This window comes from Lissotriton helveticus, chromosome 4_1, assembly GCF_964261635.1.
Source record: "Lissotriton helveticus chromosome 4_1, aLisHel1.1, whole genome shotgun sequence".
NCBI lineage: Eukaryota > Metazoa > Chordata > Amphibia > Caudata > Salamandridae > Lissotriton > Lissotriton helveticus.
This window is the reverse complement of record NC_136063.1, coordinates 1,770,673,826-1,770,694,529: the sequence shown is the minus strand read 5'-3', so window position 1 is coordinate 1,770,694,529 and position 20,704 is coordinate 1,770,673,826.

Sequence of the window (20,704 nt, the reverse complement as noted above, 5' to 3'; positions counted from 1 at the left end):
AGTGGTGGTGTCTGTGGTCCAGTTCTAATACCCAGTTGTGCCTTTAAAGAGGAGGAGACTTCAGAGACAGGGTTTGTGCACAAAGATTCTCTCTTCCTGCCCTGGCTCCGGATGCACTACAAGGCTGGGGGTATGCAGCCTTTTATGTGGGGAGAGAACACAGACGATTCAGGTGTGAGGCTGGATCCAACTCCCCCTTCCCATCCTCCCAGGTTGGCCCATCAAGTCACACCTAAACACCCATTGTGTGTGCCTATCTAGGGGGAATACACAGAGCCCAGCTGTCATCCTTCCAAGATGTGTATCACAGACAGGCACATGCACAAAATGTTAAAGTAAGAAAATGTCAACTTTCTAAAAGTAGCATTTTCAGAACTGCAATTGTAAGTCTGACTTCACCATATGCTTGAATTTTAAATTGAGATAGCAAACTCTTCACTTATAGAAATAAACACTTATAAAATGAAATAAGGAAATCAGATAGGCCTTGCTGTAGTGGTAAACAAATTTGAGAGGTTTTCACTACCAGGATGTATAAAACTTAAAAGTACATGCCCTACATTTTAAATGCATTGCACACTGCCCTCCGGGTTGTTATGGGTTTGTCTTAGGGGTGACCAATATGTAGAAAAGGGGAAGATTTAGGCCTGGCAAGAGGCTTATTTTGCCAGGTTGAAATGGCAGTGTAAACTACACACATAGGCTCTGCAATGGCAGGCCTGAGTCATGGTGGGCAGGCTACTTGAGTGGGCAGCACAATGAGTGTTGCTGGCCCACTAGAAGCATTTAATTTACAGGCCCTGCCTACATGTAGTGCTGCTTTATTCAGGACTTAGAAGTAAATTAAATATAACAGATGGGCGTTAGCCAATTTCATCATGTTTAAAGGAGAGAGCTTAATCACTTTAGCATGGTTAGCAGTAGTAAAGTGCATAGTCCTAAAGCCAACACAAATGAAGAGTAAGGGAAAATGTTTGGGTGGGGGAGACTGCCATAAGGCTGACGGGTCTAACACACAGGAAATGTCACATGATGCAGATTTCTAGGATTCTGATGGAAAGGTTTGCGATTTGAAAAAAATATGAAAGTAGGTTCAGGCAGAGATTTAAATTCCACATGCAGGTTTAAAGAGTTTTAGGGAAAACAGCGCCAAAAATCACAAAGCACCAGCTGTGAAGTTCTGGTCATGCCTGACCGTCACAAACTCACAGGTTCAGGCTGACCATGATGGAGAGTGGGCCAGATGTAGGGACTCAGTTAGGCCAGCTGAAGAATCCTGGTTGCAACAAGTGCTGCGCTGAAGATATCTCACAAAGCTGAGGCAATCTGAGGTTCGGGTCAGAGATACGTCCAGGGGGCTTCAGTTCCGGGGGGCTATGAGGCTGCAATATGAGTTTCTTCATTCTCTCTGAGGAGTCAGTTGATCAGGGTGCTTGTGATGCAGAGTCCTGTGTCGAGGATGTGTCGTGCTGGGTCCACAGATAGGCTAGATGATGTTATACCCCAACTTATCAAGTCTGATGAATCTGGTTTCATTAAAGGTAGGCTCACTTCAGACAGGCAGGATGTTCTCTAATAATGTTTTAATGGGGAGAGGATATCCTGACCCTCTGGCTGCATTATCCCTTGACTGAAAAAGCATTTAATCATATAATCAAAAAAGTTTTCCCTGAGCACTCAAAAAATATTCTGAATATATAAATGTCCACATAAGTAATTTAAAAAAAAAGAAGTATTCATCCGTTTGGCACAGTCCAATTGATCTGTTCATATTCTGCTTGCGTATAAATCCAGCTCACAAATTCCTTGTAGTCCAAATCATATTTATTGTTCCAAATTCGCATCCAAAGAAAAGCAGCCAACTCGTGTTTCGTCGTGCTAAAAGATAAGCACATTGACTTCGTCAGGGCTGCAACCCAAAATAACAACACGTAAGCTCAATGCTGATATATACATTCCATATTATATCTACATCTATTAAGATGTTATATATATCTCAAAAACACAGTAGAAACACACAAACACCCTGTGCTCTTAGAAAAGACAAGACACAACCCAGGACAGTTCTATTTGCAGGTAAACTGGTGATTACATTCTAAGTTTGGGTCTATATATAAGGGAGGTTGAGCAATATAACTTGTTGCCACCCTCGAATATTAACATGAGGGATCCGATTCTTGGACATTGAGGGGTAATTAGCACCAGTGGTAACTGAGTCACCAAAGTTTATGGAGGAGATATAACCCTTGAAGTTCAGAATATGGAGAAATTGAAGTCTCTGGTATATATTCTTTTAGAAAAACATTTGTTCTCGTATAGGGGGATGATTACTAGTGTGATTAATAAATGATACAGTGAATGTGAGTGGATTGAGGGTGTAGAAATATGTAAGAAATTTTGCCCAAAGGGGATATTTATTAATTTTGAATGTCTTGACTGATGAAAAAACATTGCAAATGTGGGTTCAATGGAACTTTTTCTAGTTTAGTTTAAAATATTTATACAGCGCAACGTACACCTGGGCGGTTTCTTGGCGCTAAAATAGCAGGCAGCCCGCTGAGCAAGAACAGTCGCTAGAACGTCAGCTGAGAAGGCAGGCAGGACTTACGAGAGAAGAGCCTGAGAAAATAAAAAGGTCTTCAGAGCTTTGCGAAAACTGGAATACTGGGTGAGGGACCTAAGATGGAAGGGTAGAGAATTCCAGAAAATTGGGGCGAGAGTGGAAAATTTAGAGCCACCCTGTTTTTTTTTCCGGTAGCGGGGTACTGCTAAAAGAAGTTGTGCCGAGGAGCAGAGGTCTCTGCCAGGGACATAGGCCTTGATGGTAGAGGATATGAAAAGGGGGGCCAGGCCAGTCCTGGCCTGGAACGCCATGCAGCCTAATTTAAACAAGGCGCGTTCCCGCACAGGGAGCCAGTGGAGGGTTTTCAGGAGGGGGGAGGTATGGTGGAATTTGGGAAGACCGAAGGCCAGGCGGGCAGCCTGGTTCTGCACCAGTTGCAGTTTACGCAGGCTGTACTGAGGGATGCCATTGAACAAAATGTTCCCGTAGTCCAGGCGGGACAGGACCAGTGCGGACATAATTAGTTTGAGTGCAGAGAAGGAAAAGAAGCGAGAAATGGAGCGGATAGTACGGAGAGTAAGAAAGCAGGAAGAAACCACCGAACCAATCTGGGAGTGCAAGGTGAGTTTATCATTAAGCTTGATGCCAAGAGTCTTAACAGAGGAAGCAGGGGTGGGAGGAGAACCAAAGGAGGGGGGCCAAAAGAGAGAGTTCCAGGGACTGGAGCAACCACCTGTCACCACAAGTTCCGTTTTATCGGGATTGAGTTTCAGGTGTTTGAAATTCATCCAGTCCCTGATGAAAGATAAGACAGATTGGAAATTAGAAATAGAATCAGAGGTAGAAGACAGATTGAAGATGAGCTGGAGGTCATCGGCATAGTTATATACCGTGACCTCCAGCTGCTGGAGAGCAAAGATAAGAGGAGCGATATAAAGATTAAACAGTAAAGGAGAGAGGGAAGAACCCTGAGGGACACCGCACTGGACCTGACAGGGGGTAGCTGAAAACTCCCCGAGATGGACCGCCTGGGTCCGGTCCCTCAAAAAGGAAGAAAGCCAGATAAGGGCTGTGCCTCCTATGCCCGCCGCCTTGACACGGGAAAGCAAGATGGAATGGTCCACCGTATCAAAAGCGGCGGACAAGTCAAGGAGGACCAGCGCCTGAGATCTGCCCATGTCCATACCCTCTCTGAGGGTGTCTAATACTGACACCACCACTGACTCTGTCGAGTGCTTGGGCCGAAACCCAGCCTGACATGGAGCCAACCTCCCATTCTCCTCGGCAAAGGAGCTGAGCGCAGATGTCACATGTCGCTCAAGCACCTTCGCCAGAAAGGGGAGAAGGGAGATGGGGCGATAGTTGGCCATCACAGAGGGGTCGGCCCCAGGCTTTTTCAGAATGGGGACGATTGACGCGGCTTTTAGCGATGGAGTGACAACCCCTCGAGCCAGTGAGTCATTAAGGAAACCCAGAGGGGGCAGGGAACAGACGGTATAAACCTGCCGAAGGATGTGTGCCGGGCATATGTCAGAAGGGGAACCGGATTTAATTTTGGGAAGGAGGGAGAGGAAAAGTTCTTCCAAGAGAGGAGGAAAGGAATTGAACGAGGCTTGAGCGGGGGGAGGCAGGGGGTCAACAAAAAAAGGGGAAGGAGGGGGAATGTTGGATTTGATTGTCGAGATTTGGTCGACAAAATAAAGATTCAGTGAATCACAAAGGTTCTGGGAAGGAGGGGGCTTGAGTGAAGTCCTATCGGAGAAGGCCAGATCGTGGGTAATGGCAAAGATCTCCTTCGGTTGGTTCTCGGCCGCCAAAATTTTGGCAGAGAAATAGGCTTTCTTGGCCTCAATGATGTTTTTCTTATAGGTCCCTAGGAGATGGACGTAACAGGTCCTGGAGTTGGGAGAGTAATCCCGTCTCCATTTGCGTTCTGCCCTTCGAACCGTGAGCTTCAGTTCTTTCAGCTCGTTGTTAAACCACCGGTTGGCGTCTTTAGGGCGTCTAATCGAGGTGCGCCGGAGAGGGGCCAAGCAGTCACTTCCTTCCAAGAGCCATGAATCAATGGCTTTGGCTTGGGCTGCGGAATCCAGTCCCGAAAGCGGGGGAGAGGAGGCCAGGAGGGAGGTTGAGAGGTCAGATAGATTGACCTTACCCCAATTGCGGGCCCATGAGTTTTTAGTAAGGCTAGGGGTTTTGGTCAAACAACGGCTGAGGGAAAACGAAATTAAAAAGTGATCGGACCATGTGCATGGGACAACAGACAGTGCAGACAAGGAGCAGTTAGGAGACCAAACCTGGTCTAGGATGTGGCCGTGAATGTGCGTAGGAGTGTGAACAAAGGAGGTGAAATTAAGAGAAAGGAGGGTTTCTGAGAATTCCTTTGATAAGGCGCATTCCTTGGGGTCAGAGGGCCAATAGTTAAAGTCCCCGAGGACTATAGCCGAGGCATAGTTGACCGCCAGGGTGCCAAGAAGATCTTGAAAGGCCGGAAGGAAGGATGGGGTAGATTGGGGAGGGCGGTAGACAAGCACGATGGCTAGGTGGGGGGAAAGAGAAGTAGAACGGGCCACCAAGTAGTCAATTCCTCCCCAGGAGGGTGAAGGGAGGGCTTGAAACTGAAGATCAGAGCGGGCAATGAGAGCAACACCTCCACCCGCTTTCTCGCCAGGACGGTCGGCGCGAATAGCGTAGTAAGTCGAGGGGAGGGCAGCCAATAGGGATGGAAGGGAGGCATCCGAAAACCAGGTTTCCGTCAGCAGAAGAAGGTCTGGTTTGTCGGTGTCTAATAGAATAAAAAGTTCCTGGTGGTGCTTGATGGCAGACCTAGTGTTAAGTAAAATGATGGATAAGGGGGGAGAATAAGAGTCAGAGATGATAGATGAAACGGGAACCAAAGGAGACACGGGAGGAGATGGGCAACCGAATGGGCAGGTATGGCAGGGAGAATTACAGCCCAAAAGGGTAGTCCGGTGAATTGTGCGAGGATCGAGAGGCCAGTGGCCTTGAAGTAATGTCAAGTCAGCTGAAGAATATTGGATGAGGGGACCAGGGGAGATGGCCCCTTGCCCCGGTCTGCCGCGGACGGCGCAGACGGGCTTAACTCTGGCGCGACTCCGGCGCGCCTACGTCGCGCCCGCTGCGCTCGTCTGCTGCGCTGACACATGAGGGACGTCTATATAGGCAGTGACGCGGTGGGGAAGGAGTCAGGAAGGCGGGAGGGGGCCAGTGAATTAAAAACAAGATTACCGTCCGCCGCTCGTACTCAGCGGGACGGTGAAGGCGAGTGGCTGCTATCGATCAGCAGAGCAAGGTAAGCAGGGTTTTTAAAAAAGTCAATGTCCAGCGCTCAGCGCGCAATGCCTCAGCCCTCTGCCACAGGGCTTCAGACTACGCGCGAGGGGAAGTGGGCGGAGCCTATGTAGGCAGTGACGCGGTGGGGGAGGAGTCAGGAAGGCGGGAGGGGGCCAGTGAATTAAAAACAAGATTACCGTCCGCCGCTCGTACTCAGCGGGACGGTGAAGGCGAGTGGCTGCTATCGATCAGCAGAGCAAGGTAAGCAGGGTTTTTAAAAAAGTCAATGTCCAGCGCTCAGCGCGCAATGCCTCAGCCCTCTGCCACAGGGCTTCAGACTACGTGCGAGGGGAAGTGGGCGGAGCCTATGTAGGCAGTGACGCGGTGGGGGAGGAGTCAGGAAGGCGGGAGGGGGCCAGTGAATTAAAAACAAGATTACCGTCCGCCGCTCGTACTCAGCGGGACGGTGAAGGCGAGTGGCTGCTATCGATCAGCAGAGCAAGGTAAGCAGGGTTTTTTAAAAAGTCAATGTCCAGTGCTCAGCGCGCAATGCCTCAGCCCTCTGCCACAGGGCTTCAGACTACGCGCGAGGGGAAGTGGGCGAAGCCTATGTAGGCAGTGATGCGGTGGGGGAGGAGTCAGGAAGGCGGGAGGGGGCCAGTGAATTAAAAACAAGATTACCGTCCGCCGCTCGAACTCAGCGGCACGGTGAAGGCGAGTGGCTGCTATCGATCAGCAGAGCAAGGTAAGCAGGGTTTTTAAAAAAGTCAATGTCCAGCGCTCAGCGCGCAATGCCTCAGCCCTCTGCCACAGGGCTTCAGACTACGCGCGAAGGGAAGTGGGCGGAGCCTATGTAGGCAGTGACGCGGTGGGGGAGGAGTCAGGAAGGCGGGAGGGGGCCAGTGAATTAAAAACAAGATTACCGTCCGCCGCTCGTACTCAGCGGGACGGTGAAGGCGAGTGGCTGCTATCGATCAGCAGAGCAAGGTAAGCAGGGTTTTTAAAAAAGTCAATGTCCAGCGCTCAGTGTGGAGGTCTGAATGATCTTTTGTGATAAAAAGTCCAAGGGAAAAATTATTTTACACTGTTGGTGTTGGTACCTAGTCAACTGGTAGGTTGGGCCACTCCCATTAGAGTTGAAGAAGGTGTGTAGCCTATGACTGCCCTGCGAGCCCCGCTTGCCTCACCCGCTCCCTGTTCCCTACTATGGCTGCTGTGGCTGCTATTCGCTATCCGGTGGGAGACAATTTCACACCCTAGTAGGGACCAACAGTGAACTGTGCAAACTACGGACCCTCCAAACAACATCTGTAATAACCCATCACCCAACATCAGTAATATAGAAGAGAAGAACAGCTCCACCCGCAACTTCATTCGCAGAGGCGCACATAGCGGAAAGCATAAATCAGAATGCAGAAAGAGTGCGACGTAGATTAGTGGGGCACCTGAAGGAGCACACCGGGGTACACTAGACCCCAGAACCCAGGCATCAGTCCCGACCCAGCAGCACTGATAAGCACAAGAATCAGGCAGCTCCGGGGACTAGCATTAATAGGGGGGGTCAACAACAGCTGGCATGAATTGGGGGTCCGTCACAACTCCCCACAGCCCTATACAACTCCATTAAAAACCTGGCAAATACAGGCAAGCGAAGCAAACAAATAAATCTGCCTTGACTAACTTCTTTACTGCATATCTGGCCTCCAGCCCCGAGCCAGAACAGTTAAGCTCCACCAGTGCTTCTATTTAGCAAAACACAGCAAAATGGGACCCATAAAAAAGGGCCAACAACATACAACCCCTGAGGATCCTGCCAACAGGCATCCCTCTACTAAAAGGATTACCAGAAGTAAATCACTCACGGAAATCTTAAACAAACTGCCCCAAGACGCAGTACTAAGGGAGTTGATCAGAGACTTTTTCAGGACAAAGGGCGCTGCTAGCATTGACCAGGGCATTACTAAGGGTGGACAGGTGCAGGCAGCCGAGAACATACCACGGCATGGCCACGACCCATGCATCACTCAAGAAAACAGCCCTAAAAGGCTGAGCATACAGCTTCCACTTCACACTGCTGCACCCAGGGGCAGCTCACCCCCCTGCCTGGAGCCCAGCAATGAACAGGAAATTGCCAACCTGGCCTGCAAATAACTCAAATGCACGCCAACCAATGGATTACCCAGTGCACAAAGCCTCTTCATATTCACAGATAAAGGACAAAACGCTACCACTGGCACGGACCATGCAACGGCTCTGAGAAAAGCTGATTGCGCCGCAGTGACAAGGGTGCAAATCCATTGGTCTAAAGATCACAATCACAGCTTGGTTTTTGAGAGCGTGGAGAGCATAGCGCCAGCTCCATTGCCTACAAGCCCTCAGCCACAACTAGTTGATCAGCCCCTAAAGTCTCCTTTGGCAGGGGAGCTTACGTCTTTGTTCCTCCAAAACCTAGGCCAAACATTTGAGAGAACATTAGAATTGACCCCAAACCTGCTGTGGTGGGGGCAAACAGGACAAACAGGGCCTCCATGAGTCATCAACGCAAAAGTAGACAATCATATCCTCAAGACATCCCAGAAGTAGACTTGCGGAATTCACCGATGATTGAAATAAACAGTGACACCAATAGCGCTCTATTGTGGCAGTCAACTAAAAAGGAAGTTCAAATAGATCTCCTGCAATCAATTGCTGGCTGGCTAGTCAACATAAGCTCTAGGGTGGAAGAACTGGAAAACAGGATCGCCCAGTACTTGCTCTCCAACCCGGGGTAATGTTCTTGTTCCTGCTCAATCCCCATGGAAAAATGGTCCTCGCTTCCCAAGATCCTAGCAGAGATAGTAAAGACAGTCAAAGGAAGCAAGTAATCATGGCCCTTGAGCATCACAGCCAATAGGACTACCGCAAGTGGCTGCCATCATGGCGGTGAGACAAACAAAAGTTACTAAACCCGGCCCAAAGACACCAACCAGACTGGAAAATAAAAGGTGCACAAAGGTGCGAGGACACCATAAAGCTAAAATGGCGCAAGGAACACAAAGCCCCAAAGTGGGGTGAGCAAGTACAGTGACGTCCTGGCAACTGAATCGCAAGAACTTACTTCCGGTAAAACTGGTATTCCCGAATGTCCATTATCAAGAAGAGCAAATAAGAAGATGAAGAAACAACAGAAAAAACCAAAGTTAAGAGGGAGGCGACTGCAGTTAAGGAAGACCGATGTTCGACTCCCACAAGGGGACCCCAAACCCAGTCAGCTCTACCCAATCTTCATAACCAAAAACTGGGGCAAAAAGGCACCTGACATTGTGCCGCTTCCTGGAGGACAGCAAAAGCAGTCAACCATAATAAGCAATCCAACTGCGACAGGTCAAAATCTGCAAACAAGTATAGGTAAGTCTCCAGGGGACCAATCGACAGGGGACGCAAGCACTGCACCTGCTGGAAAAAAACCACACCGTAACCAAGGACAATAGCACCGCCACTGCTGGATGGCTCAAAATCACTCCAGCGAAGATCCGGGCACAAGCCTAGCACTAGGAACATTCAAGACCAGAGCACGAGACTCAAAGTAGGATCAGTCATAAGCAAACAAGGAAGGTTAAGCCTCGGACTAACTCTGGCAGCTCACGACCTAGGAAGGGACAAAATGGCCCAATCCTCAGGCACACTAACCACTGTCTATGAGGTTGCCCTCACCCTGAGATTCTACAGCATGTCATTCTGAACCAGTGCAACATTCTCAGCCTCTTTAAACACATTGCCACTCTCGACCAGCTACAAACCGAGGATTTAAAATGGGTGAGATTCTTTAGCATCAAGGGAGACACGCATGGTGACTCAAAAGTAGTGGGCCTGAAGAAAAAGGAAACAGTACAAGCCATCTTGAACAATTCCACACAACTCACCGAGTGGGGCATTGAAGTCCAGACTCTAGCTTACCCAAATACCCACACATCTTAGCTCCAGACAATGGGGGGAAAGGGCCCTTGGTCGGCCCTGCACAGGACAAACATCTCAGGATTCCTTGAGAAAAGATGGAAGGGATATAAGGACTGCATGGGTATCAGGATTGCATGTCAAAACAACCAAAGGATTATTAGTACAACCCCATCCCCAGACCAAACAGGAACTGCAAGAAGTACACAGAAGTATTCCTAACAGCTGCAAGACCAGGCCACGCAGGTGTGAGGTCAGGGGAGGAGCACTTTCCAAGAAGAAACTAACTATAATCTCATGGAACATCGCCAGGAGCAGCAAGATCAGTGATAATGAAAACCTGAAGCGTTTCCTGGAAACAGGAGACATGCTCTGCATTCAAGAGACCTGGGCATTATCTATCACTCCATTGGCAGGGTTCTACGAACATCATGTTCCAGCAATAAAAAAAAATCTCTTTGGTCGCCTGTCTGGCGGCCTATCGGTCTTCATAAAACACGCAAGCTCCCTAGTAGTGACAGGAATAAACCTGAACTTGCCTGGGCTGCAAGCCCTACAGATCGATGGCCTAAAGTACAATTCACAGCCAATGCACCTCCTGATAATAAACTGGCACATCAACCCGGCACAGACCACCATGAAGGATCAGATGGAGGCACTGACATGGAAACTAGACAACCTCTGAAATAAATAAAAATCTCACCAATTTATTTTAGCTGGGGACTTTAACCTGAAGGACCTGGACAAATCTGTACCTTCATCTCGGGGTCGGGCAGGGCTGCACCCCTTTACGATCTACTTAATAATCACAAGCTCTCCACAACTCACGCAGTAAAAGAAGCACGCTTGAACTCTGGGCAATCACAACGACCTTCCAGGATATATCAAGGATCGATTACATCATGGTCAGTGAAGCACTGGTGGCCAGTTTGGAAGACTTTCTAGTCGAGGATAGGTCGAAAAGCGACTAATAGCAGTGTTTCTGCTGGAAGTTCCATCAGCCACCACGCTCCAGGTTATCGGAGAGTCAAGAGGGGATGAAAGTCACAGCCTCCTCAGGAGGATTAGATGGTCAGACGAAATATGCATGAAGCTTCAAAACTGGGTGGATCTAAATCACGAAGGGAGACCTAGCAATGCTGTCTTCACAGATAAAGGGCTGGGGGACCACTGTTGAGGACTTATAAGCAAGTTTGGGTCACCCCGAGTCACAAAGCCTTAGGTCCAAAGCGCAGCCAACTGCTGGAAGCATTCGCCTAACTAAAGACATACGCGAAAGTAAATGTCTCCTGCGCAAGGCCATTGTAATAAATAAAAGAGGGGGCAGACAAATGGAGGGACCCTCAGTTGCATAATTGAGGGCAGTATTAAGAAAGAAATGTTGGAAACACAAAAGAGTCCACATAGAGAGAGAATGGATCAAAGTTTTTTCCCTGCTTAAACAGAAGAATCCATCAGGATTATGGAGACACATAAACCGGCTGAGCAGTAGAGGAGCCCAAAGAGAAAATGGACTGGCAGGGCAAGACTGGCTGGTCCATGTGAAGCACCTATACTCAATCACCTACTCAAACAAAGGCAGTACATAAGAGCCCAACTGTGTAGTGGACCTTCTCCACGAATTCAGTACAAAGACCAGAGAAATAATCCCTTCCCCTCAAAACCCCTTTGGGGGTCAGGGAGACCAGGCAGAGATACACTGCTCACTGCCAGCCCAGATAAACCCTTAAATGGTCATCAAGATCCTTAAGAACATGAAGACTGATTGGGCCCCTGGGCTAAATGGGATACCTGCACCGGTTTTAAGAAAGCCCCCCGATTTTTGGGCAACCATCCTCACTCCTCTTTACAATTACTCTTTTATGACAGCTAAAACCCCTGATTCCTGGAGGGGCTCCATACTAGTCCCAATTTTTAAAAAAGGCGATCAGTTAAAGCCATTAAATTACAGCATCATCGCTCCGCGCGACCTCAAAGCCAAGGCCTTTGCCTGCCTTTTATTGAAGGACCTAGAGACTTGGGCCAAAGAAAAAGCATCATTCCCTCTTACCAGACTGGCTTCAGACCAATGTCATTGACCATTGACAACATACTGGCGCTAGCACACCCAGCAACACAAACAACAAAGAAGAAAAATCCACCACTCTGTGGCTTATTTATCGATTATAGCACAGCCTTCGACAAAGTTGTACGAAAAAGGTTATGGTGGAAATTAGAAAACTGGGGCATCCCGCCAAACCTCCTGAAGGCAATTAGATTGCTATATGAAGACACCTGGGTGCAGGTTAAAACCAGCTCCGGCACAGTGTCCTCCAAAATAACAACAGGCTGAAACAAGGATATGTGCTGGCCCCCATCCTTTTCAACCTGTACACAGCGGATCTGGGGGACGCCCTGAAAGGAGCCAGCCCACTAGCACCAAGACTAGGAAGCATGAGGCTGCTGGTGCTACAATACGCCGATGATACAGCTATAATGGGCCACACGAGGGTGGGCCTACAAATAGCCCTAAACACACTGAATCACTTTAACAAAGATAACAACCTTACAGTCAACCAGGGAAAAACAAAGGTTATCATTTTTGGGGAGCTACCATCTGAAAAAGAAAGCACAGTGGCTAATGGGAGAACTGCAAATCAGTACAGTGGCATTCTATAACTATCTAGGGGTTTGGCTCACGGAATGGACCAAGGCGAATGTCCATCTGAAATAGCAGTATTCCAAGGACAATAAGGTTACATACCTGTTAAAGCAAATCCTGCCTTCAAAGCAAAATTGCTGGCAGCCATTAGCTATGGCCACCTATCCTTCCCGGGGTGGCAGGATGCCCTTCTCATCTCAGCCCAAGCCAAAGCGTACAAATCAGTTTTCCTCATCCCAAGGTCGGCAAGAAAGTCAAGGCTAAGATTGGAGCTAGGCCTGGTTAGACTAGACCTGATTTGCCAAGGGGAGATTATAAAATTATACTCAAGGATTCTAAGGGCCCCAACAAATTCCTTAAGACAACAACTGAGAGCTATCTTCGAGGGGCCAAGCTGGGCATGGCACACTAGTCTCGGCAAAGCCCTCAGCACATTGAAGATCGAGGGATAGAGCATACCATTGCTGGAAATTCCATTAAAAGCCTGGAAAAAAGCTATAAACAGACAAGTACGTGAAAAATCATTTGAACTGGATCTTAAATCTCTCCACTCTAGCCCCCACTTAAACCTGCTGAACAGCTCCTATATGGTAGGCATGGCACAACCCAACTTAAAGGAGGCCCTTACATCACAAGCCCAAACTAAAATTCTCTTCATGAGACTATGCACACTAGGAATCACCGATTTTAACCTGCATGGGTTCGAAGGAGGGAATCCACAAAATGCTGAATTTGTTCCTACACGAGGGAATCTTGGTTGCATCTCCTATGTTGCAGCCCCGCCCTTACAAAAGAACGTTGGTGCCTGCTTCGCACCATTTGTATCACCAAGGGAACCAAGACATGCAGTGAAGCATCAGCCTTGTGCTTTTCTAAAACAACCTCAATGACCCTGGTGAGACTGGGGACATTTACTCACCAGATTAGGATTGCTCTAAAGACTGCAAATAAATACAATCAAATCATGGTGATGAGCATGGCAAAACCAGGGGGATAAAGCAGCCTGGCCCCCAAACAAGTACTAAGCCCTGCACCCTTTTATTGATCCCTTTGAGACAGCACCATATTAAGGCTGTCAACTGAAGGGCCAAGAAGCATGGCTTATAGATTGCTGAAGTAGAAAATTCCCAAGGTGCATTTGGGGTGCCTCAGAAACTTTGCGCAAGGATAGATGACAATGACCACCGGCGCAGTATGATTGAGTGAGCGCCACGGCGAGGGGCGGCGGTATATCAACCACTTTTTATTTGAAGCTCCACTACTTTTACTGTGACCATTCTTCTACCTGTTATTTTTTTAAGTGTTTTACTGTAATGATTTTAATTAATTGTACAGTTAATAAATGCATCTAAAATCCTAATTTCTGCCTCTTTCTATGTGTGTTGCTTTTTGGAGTACACATAGAAAGAAGAGTATGCCTCCCAGGATTGCTTTTTTCTAAGAAGGTTCCCCTTCCTGCACACAAATAAATCTTTATACAATGCTGGCACCCGTGTACCATGGTGCAAGGGTGCTTGCGTTGGCGCTAGGCTGTTAAAAAGGCACCAGCGCAAGAGAAAGGACAGGAATGAGCCATATTGCTCTAAATACAGCACACTCCTGACTTTTACCTGTCATGCAGTGCAGTGCAGAAAGGTGACTTGCTGCGCTGCTCTGTGTCACATTCCCATGAATGAGTCCCTCAGTTACCCCCATTTCTGATATTACCAATATCCTTATAGAACGTGGGAAAAAGCAGAAATAAGACAAAGGGATTTATGTTGGATGGCCCGCTGGTCGGTGGTTAATATACTCCAGTCTTTATACTCCGTTACTAGGGTAGAGGTGGCGAGCCTCAGTTAGATGTCCCTGCCACGATAACGACCTTGCAGCTTTCAATAACTCGTTGCAAGTTGGCAGCATTCTTGATATACCAGCTTGACAGCACTTTTCGTTTTTCAAGAATAAACTCGCATTTAAAGAATAACTGCCAGGATCCACCTCACCTGGCAGTTAGAGATAAGGTAATCTAGTTACCATCACTCCACCCTAAATAAGATAGGGTGACAGTCACTTTGACCTGACATCTATGGTGCTGGTGGAGCAATCAGAAGCGCCACCATCGGAAATTCAGAACGTCCTCTGACACTAAGTAGAGCAGGAGAAGTCCTGTTTGTCTGGGTAGGAGTACTGCAGCTATACAGTGGTGGGTGTTGCCACTCCACAAAGCGTAAAATGACCCCTATATTGGTTCGTTTTTTTCACACCTTTGCAGTGTAGAAAATATGGTGCATTTAGAGTTGCATGGCAGTGCAATTTCAGTAATACTGTGTGACATAGAAATTAGTTTTATATGTTGGACTCTGTTAAGATAGAGGCAACATTACTGTACACTCAAAAGTGAAGCCATATTTTGTATAAAAATCACTTGGGTAATATAAGACCTCCGTGAGCCAAACGACGCCATAGGCATCAGTTCTGCAAAATACAGATGCACACAATTAAAATTACAATCACCTCATAGGTGTAACTTGAAGACACTATTACATTTCTAGAACTAACATCAGGGGCTCATTTTTGGGCGTAGTGTTAAGTTACAACGCCCTCTGTTCTACTCTCTGTCAATATGGACACAGAGGTCCTGTGATGCCCCCGGCATTTCTAATTGATATTAAGAACTCATCTGAGAGAACACCAGCCTAAAAATGCCAGCATGATGTTATACTGAACAGAAGGCACTTGTTTTGCTCACCGCAAGGGAAACAAACCGGCACGAGGCAGTGCTATTTTGCCAGCTGCTTCCCTGTGACAGTCAATCATTCAATACCTTATTGTACTCTCTGTTGTTCCTTGGTGTATATATATGAAATCAGATTAAACTGTAACACTAACTGACAATAAATTACAGAGAATATGAAATATAAGCCCCAAATGAAAAGAAAGTCTTTAAAAACTGCACTATGAGACAGGTGACAATTCTAGGCATTTTTCCAGTGAAAACATGTGTAGGATAGATAGAGATATGTGAAGACCTAAAATAAACTTTGAAAAATATGTGTCTCCTACAATTCATAGGTATAGTAAATACTCATTTTCATAAGCCACTTATTCAGTTTGGAAAATAACGTTCTAAACTATGGACATTTAAACTAGAATCCAATGTCTTGTACATATCCAGTAAGCTACATCAACCCAAAAGTGGATACTATCGGTTTCCTTTTTAGCGGCACACACCAAATATTCAATCTTTCTTAACTTATTACTGTCAATTTAGCTATTTTTTATAGCTCTCTCTCAAAATACACCAAACATTCTAATGAATTGCACTATAAATATTTTTGACAAATATTCTCTTTTACTTAAAAACATATGCAAGACCGGGCCATTAATTGATATTAAGCATAGGCAAAGCCAATAGTTCATACAGGTGCTAATCTCTCAGCTTTGCCATTGCTTGTTGGAAAGGCATTGTTGTTTAACGAAAAGTAAAAGAAATACATTGAAAGGTTGGAGAAAAATCTAAGAATTATCTTGATGTATTTCAATAGTACACCAAATTAAATATTTTCAGTGTTAATAATTGGTTTCTATAAGAAATAAGAAATAGTTTGAAGCGTGTGACAACATAATAATAACAATCCTTGTCAAGGTAAACAATGAAAGGGAGTACATAAACTTACGCCTAACTCTCTGGTTGCCTGAAACAACAAGTAGTCAAACTAAGAGGAAACGTTTAAAGTATGTATGCAGTACTAAAACAGTAATAAATTGAATAAATCACAAGACAAATTCCAAATCAAATATAAAACTAGAATATAGTATAATAAAGTAAATTACACCAAAATTAAAAAAAAACAGTAGAACCACAGCTATGAGTTTTAAAATCTTAAGATTAAAGTAGTACCAAAAAGTCATGCCACACCAAGGGGCCGATTATGATAGAGGATTTTCCGCCTCCTCCGGGCCGGCGGAAGCCACCGCCGGCCCGGAGGAGGCGGAAAATCCTCTGCGGAGTCACCAAAGACCCACCGCCGCATTACGATGGCTGGTGGGTCTTGGATTCTGTCTGCTGCTTTTCCGCCGCGGTCGGATTACAACCGCGGCGGAAAAGCTCTCCTTTGGCTGGCAGTGTCTATCAGACACCACCAGCCAAATTAGGAAGCATTAGTAAACATGCTTTTCCGCGGCGGTTTTTCTGCCGTGGAAAAGCATGTGTACTTTTGCTTTTGGGGGCCCGTTGCGGGCCCCCAGGGCGTAGGCGGGTGGGGGGTGCACATGGGGGGTACCTATGGTACCCCCCAGCATTTACATGCACAAAGCGGCAGGCACCGCACGGTGCCTGCCGCTTTGTGCATGTAAATGTTACACATGCACTTTTAACATTGCGGCGGGTGCTGCTTGAAGCAGCACCCGCCGCAATGTTAAATATCCAGGATGTGACCGCCAGGGTGGCGGTCACATCCTGATTTGCATGGAGGGACCTCCGCAGTCCATGCGGACGGTCCCTCCACCTCTGGGATGGCGGACGGACGCAAGTCCGTCCGCCATCCTAATCGGCCCCTAAATGTGGGTCTCTAGTTACACCAGACTCAGACAAAGTCAAAAGTTCAGGCCAATCAGAATGGAGTGCCAGGCGGAAACTAGACCAGGTGCTGCTCACTGTGAGTTTTACCTTTTGTCCTTGGTGTGGAGATTGTGCATCAGATTCAGTGAATCCACCGATCAGGAGCAGCGAGTTCCTGCAATGTGAGGCCCTGAATCATTCTGCTCGATGCTGCATCAGATCAGGATAGGCTGCCAACCAGAAGTTGCAAGGTGCTGTGTTATAAGGCCCTGTGTCGTTCTGTGCCTCAGGAGTTGGATCTGGTGAAAGCTTCAGTTTAGCACTGAAGAGCACACTAAGACTCCAGCCATGGGTCCAGGACTTTGAGCACAGCACCTGGGGGGCACGAGGGCAGATATCAGGACTCCCTTTCACAGAGGCCAAAAGAGAGGACCAGTTCAAATGAAGTTGAGTCTGGTCAGCTAAAAATCAGGAGAGCCTCTGGAAGATTTTTGTGTCCCTACAGCTTAAACAGGAGATCAGCTAACTGAACCTTAGAGTTACTTTTACGTCCTGGGTTCAAGGCAAGCAGACCCAGTATTTCTTCTTCTTACAGCAAGGCAGTCCTTCTGAAACTTCTCAGGTCTAGGGGTGTTTTGAGGGTGTCACATTTATAACCATTGCCATCGGAAGACACTCTTTTTTCTACCCTAAAACTGACTTAGGCGAGTTTTCCTGCACCCCGGGTGTTGCTTAGGTGTGTGACTGGAGAAAAGAAAGGCAGGAAGGCCCAGATATGAGTTCCATTTGCCAGTGACATAGTCAGCATTTTCTGAAATCAGTCAGGGAATTGGTACAGCCCTCAAGCTACCCTTTGAAGCTAATGAAGGGGCCATTCTGCTAAGAAAAGAAACACCCTTTCGCACACCCAAGGTCCTTTTATCCGCTGTCTGGAAGGAATACAAATCACACCGCAGGGGAGCAATTAACAGTCAGTGACACTTTATGATGGCAAAAAAGCACATTTGCTTTAGGCAGGAAAATGCCAACTTTAAAAAATCTATATTAACAAACAACAATGTACCTTAGCTGAAGTTATTTAACCAACACAATAAATTATTACTTTGTGATCACAAATTAATAAGCATGACCACCGTATCTATACCTGATTATTTTTCATCTTTTTCCTTTAGATATTTTGCATAGCACAATCATACACATTAGATGATATCCATTTGATGTCCATCGAACTTTAGTAACCTATGGCCCATCCTTCCTTATTACTGTAGAACATAAACTTAAATTATAAATAACAAAACATACATAACGCCTATAAAGTGTACCAGTACTCAATTCTCTAATTATCCAGACTGCTAAAATAAAGCATCAGAAGAGGCTGGCTCAACTCATCAATTAAACAGAAACAAGGCACCAAGTTTTTTACATTTGGATTGCCTATTTAAATGTTTGAAAGTCCAACAACGCCTTAATTAGTGCTTGTCAATGCGTTTTGAAACAAACAGACTCAAATTTGAAAGAGACAAGAAAATATTAAATTTGAAGATAGTATGCCCTATTTCATGGAAGATTATTATACTATACCAGACTCTAAAAGAGCACTTCCTGACAACCAAAGATCAAAGCAAAAGAATCATTATGTTCTTGGAAACTTTCTCTTCTGCATCAGCTGATAAATCTGATCCTGGCAAAGGATCTTCTAAACAAAATTTCAGCATAAAAAAACCAGCCAACTTTTTTAGTGAGAGGCCACTAAAAATTCTTTAAAGAGAGCAGGGTTCACTCCAAGAGAAAGACTCCTGGAAAAAAGAAATACAACTACCTATACATACTGCCCCCAAACCAATCACTTTAAAAGAATTATACTGAAGAACTGGCACCTAGTTTCAAAATTGGACATCAACATGGAGCGCCCTCTGTTTGCAGTCAAGAAGAACTCAAGCATAGGCAAACATCTTGTCATGGGCTACATTCCTCTATTGCTAGCAATAGCTAACCTGAGGCAACACAGGAAGCTATCTTCCTTTGAAGGACACCATAAGTGTGGCACATGTGTAGCATGCAATCAAACAATAGAAGGCTGGGAATTCCAAATGGACAATGTAAAATGGAAGCAAACTACATTCTCATATTGTAAGACAAAGAATGGTGTATATGGCATTAATTGTTCTTGCCAGAAATTGCATGATTGGCAAAAAATATCAGGAGGTAAGATAGCGGATCACTTAGCAAAATTCAAGTATGGCAAAACGTTATTTCTGTGCTACTGATTAACCATTTTGATGAGAAGAAGCATACGGAAACTGATTACAAGTGGATGGTCCTAGCAGTAGTACAGTCTGACTCTAGAGGAGGAGATCTAGAAAGGTGCCTTATCCAGAGGAACCATAGCTGATTTTGATATGGCCACTCTTGAACTGAACGAAATGTCTGAATTGCAAAATCTCTAATGCCCAAGATTGAATTAACATAAATCATCATTACCGCTGAACCTCAGGGGAAGCTATAAACTCAGATGAACATAATTGTTGCACAGAGTTGATTACAAGAGAGCAGAATTAATGAGCCAAAGGACGATAACAGCGCAAAGATAAACAAAATTGTCTATGAGCAAAGTGGTAATTATAAATTGCATCAATAAATTACATAAAAGAGGATCAATAAAAGAACTTAACAACCAGGATGTCTGAGAGTAAAATACGCTTGGAGACTAGCTTTAGGTTAACTCATATTAAACTAACTCTACCACGAAAACACAGCTTTAAATGTCCAATCTATGTCTAGACTAAAATTATCCCCATCTAGCATGTCACGAGTCACACATTAGCACATGAAATTCAAGACATAGTAAAAAAGTGTTACATTTAATGACTACAATAAGCAGTATTCCCCAGTGTAAATATTGAGAAGTTATAATTGTTTGGACTTCAGAAATTAACAAAAACAAAAGAGAGGCATAAAAACAAGAAAGCAAGAATGTATAAAAAACAAATGGGCAATCGGTCACGTTTAGATGCTTGCAGCTGCGACCACAACATGAGCAATAAAGTAAATAGGATCCTTGACACCACGTGGAGCAAATTAAACAGGTAAGCTTCTCAATATGAATGTGCAACACGGAGGGATCTTTAAAATCTTGTTGGTTACCAAAGAGATTATCTGCTAAGTCAGAAACGGTGTATAAAACCAACTGTGCTTTCTGTCCTTCCAAAGCAGACCCAAGCAGACCCCCACTCCTGGTCTGATATGGGGGGCCTGGCCTTAACATTTTTTTTCAAGTAAATAAAATAGGATGACGGAGGACTCACAGCCCCTCTCCCTGGTCAAATATGGACCTGGGTACCGCATCCCACCCAGGGCACCCACTCAGCAATGATGGGGACCATGAAGGGAGCCTGAAAGCCCCTGCGATACCTGCTGGCTGCCCTCATCCTGTGGGAGCCAACATTACTTTTACACACAGGTAAACATGCTAAACATGCAGCTTACTCTTTGCAAAAGCAATTGTGCTCTGAGCACAGTATGCTATGGCTTGGCGGGAACTTAGCAAACAGCTATGGGAGACACCACGAAACATAGCAGGAGCCATTCTGTGGGATGGTATTTTCTAGGGCCTTCTATTGCTCGGGGAGGTGGTGGCCCCCAGGGCAGCGGGGAGCAGCATGCGGTGCAATTCAGTTCAGAAGTTCGGGCTGTAGCAGTACCTAAAGTTCCGATGGGAAATAGGACCCCC